Source organism: Grampus griseus (genome assembly GCF_964374135.1).
Source record: "Grampus griseus genome assembly, chromosome: 18".
NCBI lineage: Eukaryota > Metazoa > Chordata > Mammalia > Artiodactyla > Delphinidae > Grampus > Grampus griseus.
This window is the reverse complement of record NC_139012.1, coordinates 61,754,930-61,768,542: the sequence shown is the minus strand read 5'-3', so window position 1 is coordinate 61,768,542 and position 13,613 is coordinate 61,754,930. Positions and strand designations below refer to the sequence as shown.

Sequence of the window (13,613 nt, the reverse complement as noted above, 5' to 3'; positions counted from 1 at the left end):
GATATATGTATACATATTTGACATGGCCTCTTTTGGGCTGAGCTCACTGACTAAACTCCAAATGACAAAAATCTCAAGAGGGACAAAGAGGAAGAATGGAGAAATACTAATCCCAAAGGAACAGGTGAATGTGTCTGAGGGAAGGCAGACAAGTATCTTTTGGGTAAAAAGAAAGGGGGGAGGTGGAAGTTTCTTATATACAGCCCTTATTTATTTAAAATGGTTTTTTTTTTTTTTTTTTGACTGCACAGCGTGGCTTGTGGGATCTTAGTTTCCAGACCAGGGTTCAAACCCGTGCCCCCTGCAGTGGAGCACGGAGTCCTAACCACTGGACCAGCAGGGAATTCCCTAAAATGTTATTTTTAATAGGAAGTACATTTACAAGATTCAAAAATGAAAAAAATATAAGAAGGTAGAGAGGAAAAACTTTCACTCCATCCCTGGTCCCCATGTGATGCACCACCACCCCATAAGTAAACACTATAATTACTTTTGGAGGGTCTTTCAAGATTTTCAATTATTATTATTGTTTTTAAAAATAGTCTGTGGCATCTATTAGTTAGCTTCTAGTATTTGTTCTTCCCTTTTTCCACAGTAATAATCCCCTGAATGTTAGCTGGAATCCATGGTCAGCCCAACCAAAGGCAATTTTTAGTTCTCTTATCTAGCTAGAAGTGGTCAACTAAGCTATGGTCAATGAGAATGTGAGAAGTGATCTTTACAATCTCCAGAGTTTGTCCTAAAAGAAACAAGGCATGTCTTATATCTCTTTGTCTCTTCCTCTTTTCCATTCTGTCTGGGACTCGGACATGGTGGTGAGCCATCTTGGATCATGCACATGAGTATGATGTGCAGACCCTAAGGATGGCAGATCAAGACAGAAGTAACCTGGGTCCCTTTACTGCCTATGGGGCAAAGAACTCCATACAAGTACTAATTGACCTTTACACATAATGCATGAGAGAAAAAAAGTTCATATTATAATTGTCTTGGTTTTCTACTGCTGTGTAACGTTAGCACAAACTTAGTGGTTTTAAAAAAAACACCCATTTATTAGCTCACAGTTCTGTAGTTCATAAGTCCAGTCATAGTATGGACTGCGTTCTCTACTCAGTCTCACAAAGTGAAAATCAAAGTATTGGCTAGGATGTGTTCTCATCTGGAGGCTGGAGTCCTCTTCCATCCAACCTCATGTGGTTTTGGCGGAATCAGCTTCTTGTGGCTGTAGGACTAAGATCCTCATTTCCTTGCTGGCTATTTTACACAATTATATTTCTGGGTCTCACTTTCCTTTTGCCATCACCACTCACTAAAATTTTTTTAAATTGAGATTTTTATCACTTATTTTAACAGAACTCACTAAACTGGTTTAGATTTCCTATTTCCAAGAGAACTTTAACAGTGCTATTTTATTCATTAGGAAAATAAAGAATTGAAGATAATTTGCCTATATTTTCCTTTTTAGCATAAACATTGCAATTTTCTCTTAACTAAGTCATATATAAAATAGTTTCTCTTGAAAAGTAACATTTAATAGCATTTAGGGACAACCTGGGACTATTACACAATGTACTCAGGATGAGTCATAGTCATTCACTTAACCTAAAATGGGCTGAATTTATGAATGGATGATTATATTATGGTTCATTTTCACAAACAAGACTCATTAATGTTTCAAAACAAGTATTTTGAGTCTCTCTACTGGAACTGATGTTTTCATCTTAGAAGGAGAAAATGTAAAGGGCAAACTTTTTAATATAATAATGTGATTTCCACCAGTATGAAAAATTGTTACCTATGCTTTTAGAGCATTTTCTAAGGGTAGTTAAGATTTTCTAAGTAATGTATAAAGGATATAACTTCTCCATGGTTTAGTTTGTTAAATTATGAAAAAAGTAAATAATGGCTAATCATATGGGAATGAGAATCTACTACATATGATTTGGACTTGAGTTACTTATAATTTCCGTAGACTGAAAAGAACTTCATTAAGTTCAGTCAAGTCTGTAGTAAAGAAGTCATTAATCCAAAGATAATCAATGGTCTTATAAAAAATTCTTGGAATACTGATATACTTATTATTAAAATAAATTTAAGATATGGCATAAGATATTAGCATAGTTATGAATACCTAAAAACTTGAGAGCTCGTAGAAAATTGTTGAATCTAATTCACACTAGCCCATCCTCATTTATGTGCAAAATAATGGCCAGAATTTAAGTAATATACCCAAGGATATAGAATCATAACATTTTAGACTCGTGAAGAACCTTATTAAAAGGCATCAACTCCAACCATCCATGATCTATTTTGAAATTAAACCTCCTAATGGCACCATCAAGTGAAGAGTCAGTATATGCGTTAACACCTACAAAGGTGGATGGGAAACTGATTGCTCCTGAGGCTCTTTGACAGCTCTGTTTATTACAAAGTTGTTCCTCATACTGAGCTCAATCTGTTTTCCTTTAACTCCCACCCACTGATCCTAAAACCCAGGCTGACCTACTCCCAGACTTGTACCTTTAAAAATGCACCATTAATTAATTCACATATTTTGTTATGTCTTTAAAGTTTTATTGTGAATTTAGGAAGAAAAGTTATATTTCATACTATTTATAGTAACTATAGCAAAAAGTGTAGTGACCATGATATATAAAACAATAGACATTTAACCTCTAATAAATTTCAGAGGTATTTTTAATATCAAAGGTCTGACATATCTAACAAGATTCATGGGGCCTGAGGCATAGTTTGTATACATGTCTCAGGTATTCCAGGGTATCAGAGAAGGTCACTAGGAGTCCTACTTGCATGAAAACTCCATCTTCCTTTCCCATCCCCAACAAAGACAACCTGGGAGAAAAGGCTTTTTTATTTTTTTTACACAAACATTTGCAACCATTTTATGTATGTTAACCAAAATCTGGAAATACCTCAAATGCCCCTCAACAAGTGAGCAAATAAACAAGATAGGGGTATCCATGCAATGTAATATAACTCAGCAATAAAAATGAGCAAACTATTGATACATGCACAACATGGACAGATCTCAAACTTGTACTAAGTGAAAGAAGCCAGAAATAAAATTCTACATGTTGTATGATTTAATTTATGAGCTATTACTAGCAAAGGTAAAACTATAAAGACAAAAGGGATCTGATTATATCTGATGAGCATAAGGATTCAGACTAGAACACAGAGATGGGCAAGGCCAGGAGCTCCAACTTTTGGAGCGCAGAGAATTCACTCTGAGGTAACAGAGTTGCGGTAAATGGGATACAGAGCTTGTAAGTATTTAACAAAATATTGTTTTATTAAGGACCTCAAAGGTCATCTGGCTCAGTTTAGGAGGAGACTTGCTAATAAAATGCTCTGCAAAGGAGATGGCAAATATGAAAGAGCAGACCAATTGCGGGAGGGAGGCTAGACGTGTGTTTATACGCACCACGATCCCAAAACACACAGAGAAGGACACAGTGGTACTTACTAGTGGGGACAAACCTTCCCTTAACTTCAAAAACCCCTATAATGGCACGAAGAGTCTGGATCAGGTATATGAGGAGATAAGGTGAGAGCGGAAAAGCAGTAATAAAGAGCAGCAGCAGCAAAGAGAAGAAAAATAGGAACAGAGGTGCTGACAATAACTGCCCCAGGAGCAACAGTGCTGGTCACGCTTTGCATGAGGTGACAGTAGAAGCAACAAGGGCCCAATAACCTCCCACTGGCAGACTGAAAGTGATACCAACAGTGGTGAAATAAGCATGAGTAACTACTCAGAAGCTGGTCAGAGCCATCTGGAAGCAAAAAAGCAGGCAGGAAGATTTAGAGGTAGTATTGATGGCATACTAACTCTAGTGGGTGAAGGGCCTCAGAATCAACACACTCTGGAATTGTCAGTTAGGTTCCTGACTTCCCTAAGTAAGGTGAGCTATGAGAAAACAAAGGTTAATAGCTTTCAACAAACCTGAATTCACTTTGACAACTTTTCTACATGTGAGAGTCAAATCATAAGAAAATAGGCAGAAATCCAGGATTTGGCTAAATGATTAATATCTGGGCATTATCTATGGCTCACTACATTTATATTTTTACATTTTTAAATTAAAATTTCCATATTACCCTCCAATCTTAATTGGTGTTCATATTGAAGACTCTAAGGCACTAAAATACCCCTAAGTATAAAAGTATATTTTCAGTATATAGTAGTTACCAAGGCGAACAAGTACACCAATATATTTAAAGATATTTTAGCAGTTAATTTTAATAAATATCGACAGCACGCCTACTAAGCAAAAGGCATTATTTTAGCACAGAGAATCAAAAAAAAAAAAGGACAATTTTTGTTGTTAAGGAAACAAAATAGAAGGAAGCTAATATTCCTTGACCATTTTCGTCAAGTAAGGTTTTATGTACCAAGCTAAAGACAGCATCACTGTTTCTGTCCCTATAAGATTTGAAGTTTAGTGGAAGCTTCTCTCACAAGTGTTTATTTCATTAGGAATTCGGACTAGTAAATTAGCTAGTTGGCATGCTATTTATAGGTCTATTAGGAGCAAAAACTATTCACTAGCTCGATTACTCTATGAAGTGTGCCAGCGCACAGATATACTTGTTAAATTTAAGACTCTCATTCAGAGTACTCACTTCCAAAAATAAGGAGATCTCAGTTTAATTAAAAGATTATTTTGGAATCAAAGAATCTTTAGATAGAATGAATGCTGGAACTTGCACAACCAAAATTCTTTTACTATGCAAGAATTACTTTTTATAATATCATCTAACCAGTACATAAGCATACATAATGATGAGAGTCTGGTATAATCAAGCAATGACTCCATTTTTATACAGCCATAATTGTTGGACAGTTTTTCCCTGTGAGTCAAAATTTGTTTCCCTGTAACTCTCTCACCTGTTTCAAACATGTTAAAAGGATATCATCTAACCACAGTACTACACCATCTGTTTTGAACATACATTTCTATTTTTGCAGTTCAAGATTTTGTTTTTACTTTTGTGAGATTCAATAAGTGACTCACATTTAGCTCTAGTTCTACTAAAATAAGCAAGTTCTAGTCATAAAGTTAAGTTCTCCTCTCCTGCACTATAGTGGACACTGTCATTCGTTTTGATGCATACGATCTAAAGTCCTTTTGTGTGTTGGAGGAGTCACCTTGGTGTGAGGTGAAGAACATTTCTCCTATAGGTGCTGATAACGTAGGAAGCAGTGGTGGGTGCTACAAGATTCCTGTTCCAGAAGTGGTATCTGTGCTGGAAGCAAGTGACCTTGAATTCTTAGTGGAGAAAGGGCATGGGTACAATCATGACATTCATGATGGTTTCCTAATCAAACTAGTACTGTAGCATGGTCTTAGGGCATTGTTCCTTAAGCTTAGCCTTGGGTATGGTTCTCTAATACTCCCAAAGATTCTATAAGATATCCAATATCATTTTCTTAAAGTAATATTTTTTAAAAAATTCGAAATAATCACAAATTTACAAAAAAAGCTGCATGTCCAGCTGGCACCAAGAACTTTCTTCCCTAAACCATTTGAAAGTAAGATGCTGACATGATGACTCATCACCCATGGAATACTTTAGTGTGCATTTAGTATGTATTCTTCGATATAACCACACAACCATCAAAACCAGGAAATTAACATTGATACCTTGTTACTACCTGTTATGGGTAAAATTGTGTCCCCCCCAAAAATGATATGTTTAAGAACCAGTACTTCAGAGTGTGACTTTATTTGGGAATAGGGTCACTGCAGATATAATTAGTTAAGATGAGGTCATGCTGGAGTAGAGTGTGGTACTAATCCAATATGGAATCCTTTTAAGAAGAGAGCCATGTGAAGGCACAGAGACACAGGGAGAATACCATGTGAAGATGGAGGCAGAGACTGGAGTGATGCATCTACAACCAAGAAACCCCAAGGATTGCTGGCCATCACTAGCAGCTAGGAAAAAGACATAAAGTCTCCCTCAGAAGGAACCAATCCTACTGACATGTTGATCTTGGACTTCCAGCCTCCAGAACTGTGAGAGATTAAATTTCTGTTGTTTTAAGCCACCCAGTTTGTGGTGCTTTGTTATGGAAGCCCTAAGGAACTAATAAACCACCTAATTTCAAACCCCACCCAAGATTCACCAATTGTCCTAAATAATGTGCTTTCCAGACAAAGGGTCTAGTTCAGAATCACATACTGCAACTAGTTAGGATGTCTCTTTAGTCTATCATTCTGAACAGTTCCTCGGTCTTTCCTTGACTTTTGAAGATTAAAGGCTAGTTATTCTGCAGAATGTCTCTAGATTTGAGTTTGTCTACTATTTCCTTGAGTTTAGATTCAGATCATGCATTTTTTGGCAGAAATATCACAGAAGTGACACCATATTCCTCTTAATGCATCATATCAAGTAGCACACAATTTTGATTTCTGACATTAATGATGACATACAATTTGATCACCCGATCAAGACGGTGTCTGCCAGGTTTCTCCACTGTAAAGTTACTTTTTTTTTTTTTTTTTTGCCTTTAATCAGTAAGTATTTTGTGGGGACATAGTTTGAAACTATGTAAACAGTCCATTTTTCATCAACTTGCAATTTATTCATTTATATTTGTGTGAACTCACTGTTTCCTATTGTATTCAGTGGGTTTTAATCCATATCTATCATTATTTTGATGCTCAAACTGTGCCTGATTTTGCTTATGGAAGTTCCTTCAAGCTGTCTACTACATCCTTTTGACATGTCTCCATCCGTTTCTCAGCACTTCTTTCTTTCTGGGATAAGACTTATACAGCAGAAAAGGAGTTACAGATGTGGAAAGGGAGGAAACTAGAATAAATCCTGTGGCAATTGAACCAGAAAAATCATACATTTTGATTCTAGGTCTGGGGCAAGGAAAGTTCAAGATGTTATCCCAGAAAGAAGGGATATTCAATATTGTCATCCCAGAAAGTCACTCAGGCTCTGACTTCCCATGTTGAGTTTCCTGCCCCCTAACCCCCACTCCCACGTGAATGTTCTTTCCTTGGCTCCGTGTGGTCACGCACAAGCTCTAATGCCCTGTGCTGGGCTACCCACTCCAGTTTTGTGTATATTCTCTTCTCACCACATCTGGGCTCTGACTTCCCACACCAGGCCATTCTACCCCTCACCCCACCATGTGGACTACCTCCTTACTCTGCTTGGGCTCCGATCCACACCAGGCCACCCCTTCTTGAGGACACCCTTCTCAGCCGGTTTAGGCTCTGAGTCCATACAGCAGGCCACCTTGCTGTGTGAATTTCCTCCTTACTCTGTTTGGGCTCTGACTCTCTACACTAGGCTGTTGTCCTATGTGATGAACTCCTCCCGCTCTGACATCCTACTCTGGGGCACTGCAGCTCACCTCCCCAACTCCCACCAGCGCAGTGCTGCCATAGATTGAATGTCTGTGTCTCCCACAAAATTCCTTTATTGAAACCCTAACCCCAATGTGATGGTATTAAGAGGTGGGGTTTTTGGGAGGTGATGAGGACATGAGGGTGGAGCCCTCATGAATGGGACTAGTGCTCTTATAAAAGAGAACCCAGAGAGCTCCTTTGTCCCTTCCATCATCTAAGATTACAGTCAAAGTCAGCAGTCTGCAACTGGGAAGAGGGCTCTCACCAGAACCTGACCATGCTGGCACTCTGATCTTGGACTGCCAGCCTCCAGAACTGTGAGAAATGTATTTCTGTTGTTTATAAGCCACCCAGTCTATGGTATTCTGTTATGGCGGCCCTAATGGACTAAGACAAGTGTCTGCATAGTTCTGCCCCATCTAATGACTTTAGGACTTAAGTGCTAGGAAGGAAAGGGAAGAAAGGAGAGGATCTCAGTATCACAGTAATAAACTCCTTTTGTGCTTAATTGACAAGAGTCAGTTTCAGAAAGGAACTCTGATACACATCATCTATATGGTACCAGTGCAATTAATTTTTTAAATCAAAATGTATAACTTTGTATTATTCCTGTTAAATTTTATCCTATTGGTTTTGACCTATCATTTCAATATATTGTGATCTTCTTGAGCTTGGCATTTACTTAATGTTATTAGTTGTCCTTGGTAACTGACTGATACCTGGTAACTTTATAAATGTGCCATTTATTTTTGTCAAAGCTATTGATTAAAAGTGCACAGAAAGAGAGCCCTAAAGAACAAAGTCCTCTTTCTGACTTACTTCACTGTGTATGACAGACTCTAGGTCCATTCACCTCACTACAAATAACTCAATTTCATTTCTTTTTATGGCTGAGTAATATTCCATTGTATATATGTGTCACATCTTCTTTATCCATTCATCCGATGATGGACATTTAGGTTGGTCCCATGTCCTGGCTATTGTAAATAATGCTGCAATGAACATTGTGGTACAGGACTCCTTTTGAATTATGGTTTTCTTAGGTTATATGCCCAGTAGTGGGATTGCTGGGTCGTATGGTAGTTCTATTTTTAGTTTTTTAAGGAACCTCCATACTGTTTTCCCTAGTGGCTGTATCAATTCACATTTCCACCAACAGTGCAGGAGGGTTCCATTTTCACCACACCCTTTCCAGCATTTATTGTTTCTAGATTTTTTGATAATGTCCATTCTGACAGGCATGAGGTAATACCTCACTGTACTTTTGATTTGCATTTCTCTAATGATTAGTGATATGGAATCTAAAAAAAAAAATGGTACTGATGAACGTAGTTGCAGGGCAGGAATAAAGATGTAGACACAGAGAATGGACTTGAGAACATGGGGAGGGGGAACCGTAAGCTGGGGTGAAGTGAGAGAGTGGCATTGACATATATACACTACCAAATGTAAAATAGATAGCTAGTGGGATGCAGCCGCACAGCACAGGGAGATCAGCTCAGTGCTTTGCAATGACCTAGAGCGGTGGGATAGGGAGGATGGGAGGGGAGGGGATATGGGGACGTATGTACGCATATGGCTGATTCACTTTAGTGTACAACAGAAACTAACATAGTATTGTGAAGCAATTATCCTCCAATAAAGATCTATTTAAAAAAAAAAAAAAGAACAAAGTCCTGGATAATATAACATAAGACAAAGCTTTAGGCTGGCAGTGGGCCAGGGACGAAATTCTGTTTTATCTTCCCATAAAGATATATAAGAAAATCTGTCAAATAATCTTGAGGAAATAAGGAGTGTTTGCTTATTCAACTTTTGTCTCTTACTGAATACTGAATGAATGGATGAAGAATATGAGGTCCTCATTTGTGCTGAAATGCAACTGTGGAAGCAACATTGCAAAACAAATCATCAAAATGTAGATCTGGTTAATCCATGATCAACATAATTAGGGTTTATATATCTGATGTAGCTTTTTGGGTTTTATGATTCCACAGATATAAACAATATGTCAAAAAGATATGGTGTAATAATAATCTCTATGACTAATTATATTCCAAATCCTCTGATGGATAGACTCTTTCACACACACACTCCCTCTCTTTACACAAACAAGTATAAGACAGGATGTAAAAATAATCACTAAATTGCTTAATGTAATCTGACTGATGTAATAGTAAGCAGCAGAGCTGAAACTCAACCCAGGTAGCATTTGCTTAACTACTGCCTTATTAGATTAACAAAATTGAACATTCATCAATATCTTTCTCTCCTAAAGTATACGGACAGCATGGAATCATACCACAGTAGAAGTCCCATAACAATGCAAAACCACTAGATATTTAATTAATAAATTCTTATTATTTAGTCCTATTTATTCATTTTGAGATGTCATGGAAGAAGGGGAAAAAAAGAAAGCCATACCTGCCTCTCAATAAGCAGGATTTTTAGATAAAATTTTTTGTGTATATAGACTCCATTTGCTTGGCACATGGAAATGCTCAAGAAAGGTTAGTTTTTTCTCTTTCTCATTCAACTTAATTAAACATTTACTGAGCATTCTCTATGTGCTGGGCGCTATGCAAGACAGGAGATTAACAAACACGTCAAACAATTTCTGCCCTCAATGATTTCTGTATGTGTATCCGGGGGTAGAAGAGGCGAGAAACTGAAGAAAGATCTTGTCTGCAAACACTTCACAGAACAGATAATGTCTGAAGGATGGGTACCAATTTACTGCCAGGAAAGCCAGCTCTACAACAGGGATCTTAAGAGTTCACCACATACTGTCTACAAAATGTGCTTCTAGGACATCACCAGTAAGCCAAATTCAGAAACTTCGGTTAATTCTCTGTGTACCTCCCCACAAAACAAAACTAAGAAGGGCAGTCTTTAGCACTTGTTACAAAGATCTATTAATACTAAACCTTAAGATTTATTCACATAATAAATTTTTACATTCCTATGCACAATTACCAAGCAAAAATGAATTTCCATAATATCATTATAAAAAAACAATTTGTTGACATGCTATCAATCCAATCACTAAAAAAATCCAAAAAACATCAAATTGTTAGATGTTTCAAAATAACTTTTAATAGAAAAAAAAAAAGAGATTCAAGGTAGTACTTCAATTTCAAAAGTAATGAGGTATTTGTGCTAAAACCCATTAACAGTGACTTAAGATGGCAAAAATGAGGTATAGGTTAGAATCAGGTAGTATAAATAAATCTAACCAATGAGCAGAATGGCAAACTGAAAGGTAGTAAAAGGCAGGGAGCTACACTTTTATATATTTAAGAGTTGTGCATTGTCTAAAAGGACATGAAATAAGGCAAAAGGTAAGTTAAGACAGACATCAGATCCTGTATTAGAATCAGAAAGAATGATATGGAACAATAAAAAATGATCACATTAAATAAACAAAGTATATTATTTTCATCATAAATATGAAACATATTTTAAAAAACAAATATTGAAAAGTCCTTGTTTCTGGCCCATAACAATTTCTTTTCTTTTCTTTTTTTTTCTTTCTTCTTTTTTCGGGGTGAAGGCAAGAGAGAGAAGCTATGCAATGCATTTAAAAGAATACTTGTTACATTTTATTGAACATTTCTAGGTGTTTGAAGTAGGGAGATTTTCAGATTAACAGGTGAGCACATGGTAACAGAAAACGAAGACTTCACTGATCCTTCCAAACTGTAAACTGGATATTAACTCTATTGTATAATCTCCTTCAATGGCTCTTCCTCACCTTTATAATAAAGTTCTTAGTATGGTAGTCAAGCCATTTCAAGAGGTGACTATATTTTCAGATTCATCTCTGTCCATATCCCCTTTATACAACTTTTTGTTTTGTTTTGTTTTTAGCTATTCCAATCTCTTTGCCGTTATTCAAATAAATCAAGTTGCTCTTTCCTTCTGTTGCTTTTGTACGCTATTCTCTCTGCCTAAAACACTTTCTTGAGACCCTTTTGTCCATTTGGCCAACTGGTATTTTCCTGAAAGACAAGGACGTGTCACTTTTTCTTTGAAGGGTTTTTCCTCTGACATAATCACTCTGTGATTAGTCCTCCTATGCTCCCACAATACCCTATGCATGTTTCTAATGATTCTTTTTATATTGTACAATTGTTAATTTTCCCCCCTTTCCCCTACTACACTGTGTTCCTGAATGGCAGGAACTGTGTCATAGTCTTCGCTGAATCCCTTGCAGCTGGTACAGTATACCTCAGCAGAGACTTTGTAAATTCATGAAAAAAATATTAGCAGTTTTATTTATCTAAGCAGTATGCTATACAGTAGGAAAAAGGTAGTATATTGAACTCTGCCCATAACTAGCTGTATCTCACAAATTCTGAACCTCCAATAAAATAGGGGAATTATTTAGATCTCTAATATTCCCTGTGATTCTTTAACTTAGTTTTGGTTTCTATAAATTCTTGATAGGTAATAAAACTGCTTTAAAAAGCACAGCCTTTAATTCAAATGCTTATTAATTTACACTGGATTTATCTCAATTCTTTAGGTTTTACTACAGAGGTTTTCTTAGTATAGTAGCTGTGAAAAGAAAAGCTTTCCTAACTTGATGGCCTTAGGCACCCTATTTTTCTGTCAGTTTCATTGGCACATGATTTTCCTCCCTTAACACTTTCTCTTTTTCATATATTGCATCCACTTCTACCTATACTCTTACTTTTTGCCTAGCTCAAGAACTAGGTCAAGAAGATGACTGCCATGTGATAGAAATAGTGATGGCAAAGAGCAAAAAAAGGGAGGAGAGGATGAGCCCCAGCAGTCCTTAGCCTTTTCTTGTCCTGTCTTCTCTTGCTTGGACTGAGGGCATGCTGGTCTTCACAAAGACTTCAACCCAGTCTCTTGTTCACTACTACCTTTCATCTATATCCCATCTTTTAATTTTGGACAAACAAAAACATAAAGAGGGGAGAGCCTTTTACTTTCTGTATGGTTCCCGCTAAAGTTTCCTGTGTTTTTAAAACTCTGCCCAGTAGTAATTTTAAAACAAAGTCTCCACTCTTATAATCTGATGTATAGAGAGAAGAGTCTCTGTTTTCTCCTGAAGCAAAGAAATGTGTCCCTGCCTAAAAATCCTTCACATGATAGTCAATTCTTATTATTAGGATACTGTTAGCACTACAGGCACATTATAAACTAGATACGCTTTTTTGGTTCTGATTGAAGGGATAAGTGCCACATAAAAAATCAATTAAATTGATTTTATGAGGGAAGGGGTTTACAAATTACACTTACAAATTGACTTTTAAAATATAAGATATTTAAAATTCAAAGTCTGGTTATCCAATTGCAATGATCAGTTTTTGCATTTTAAGTCACACTAAAACAGTAATGAGTATCCTCATTTGCAGATGTGTTTGAAAAGACCAATGTTATATTAGTTAAAATGCTTCCATCATAAACAATATTTATTGAAAACAATATGAAAAGAGATGTACAAATAAACCTAAGGTGTGTGCTCTACTAAAAACTTACATTCTAAGAGGTACCCAGTATAAAAATGAAGTTATTTTTATGAAAACCTAATTGACAAGTAAAGATAGGCAAAGTTTATTATACTGTTTATGAATTCTACTACCTGGTTTCTTTTAAGCTCATAATATGCGGACCATTCCTATTTGTGAAGTTACCAAATAACTGCCGCTCAAAGGATTTAAATTAACTTAGAGAAAGTGCTAACTCTAAGACATGTAAGGTTTAAATGGCAGGTTAAAAGTTTTAATTGTAATTATTGAGCTAACTGCTTCTCTAGAAAGAGTTAGATCTATTTCTTCTTTGCTTGCATTGACTTGACAGCCCAGGTTAAATGGGGGGGAGGTATCATGAGTCCTGGTTTGCCTGGGACAATCTTGGCTGACACTAATTGTTGTGGAGTAATTGCTAGGGTCCACTTTCACTCTTAAAGTATCCTGGTTTGGATGATAAAGCATACGGTCTCCCCACTTCTAACGTGCTCTTTTCAAATGAAAGTAGTAACTATTAGATAGGTACCCAATATGTGGAAGGCCAAGAACTGAAGGGAATACAAAGGAATGTAAGAAATGGTATCTGCCCATAAAGTCCTTATTAAAACTTAGCCGGAGAGACTGAATATACATTCCAAGTTAAACACACAAATTTAAATGGCTTTTCAAAATACTAACTGGAAGAAATGTTACAAAAAAGTACATTCTTGCTAAATGAATG

The 13,613-nt window shown here is 36.6% G+C and overlaps 1 protein-coding gene across 2 annotated transcripts in view; it reads right to left on the bottom strand.

The window, feature by feature from the left end:
• Positions 1-13,613, bottom strand: part of FNDC3A (fibronectin type III domain containing 3A) — a 162,691-nt gene that overhangs the window by 86,552 nt on the left and 62,526 nt on the right. The window lies entirely within an intron of this gene.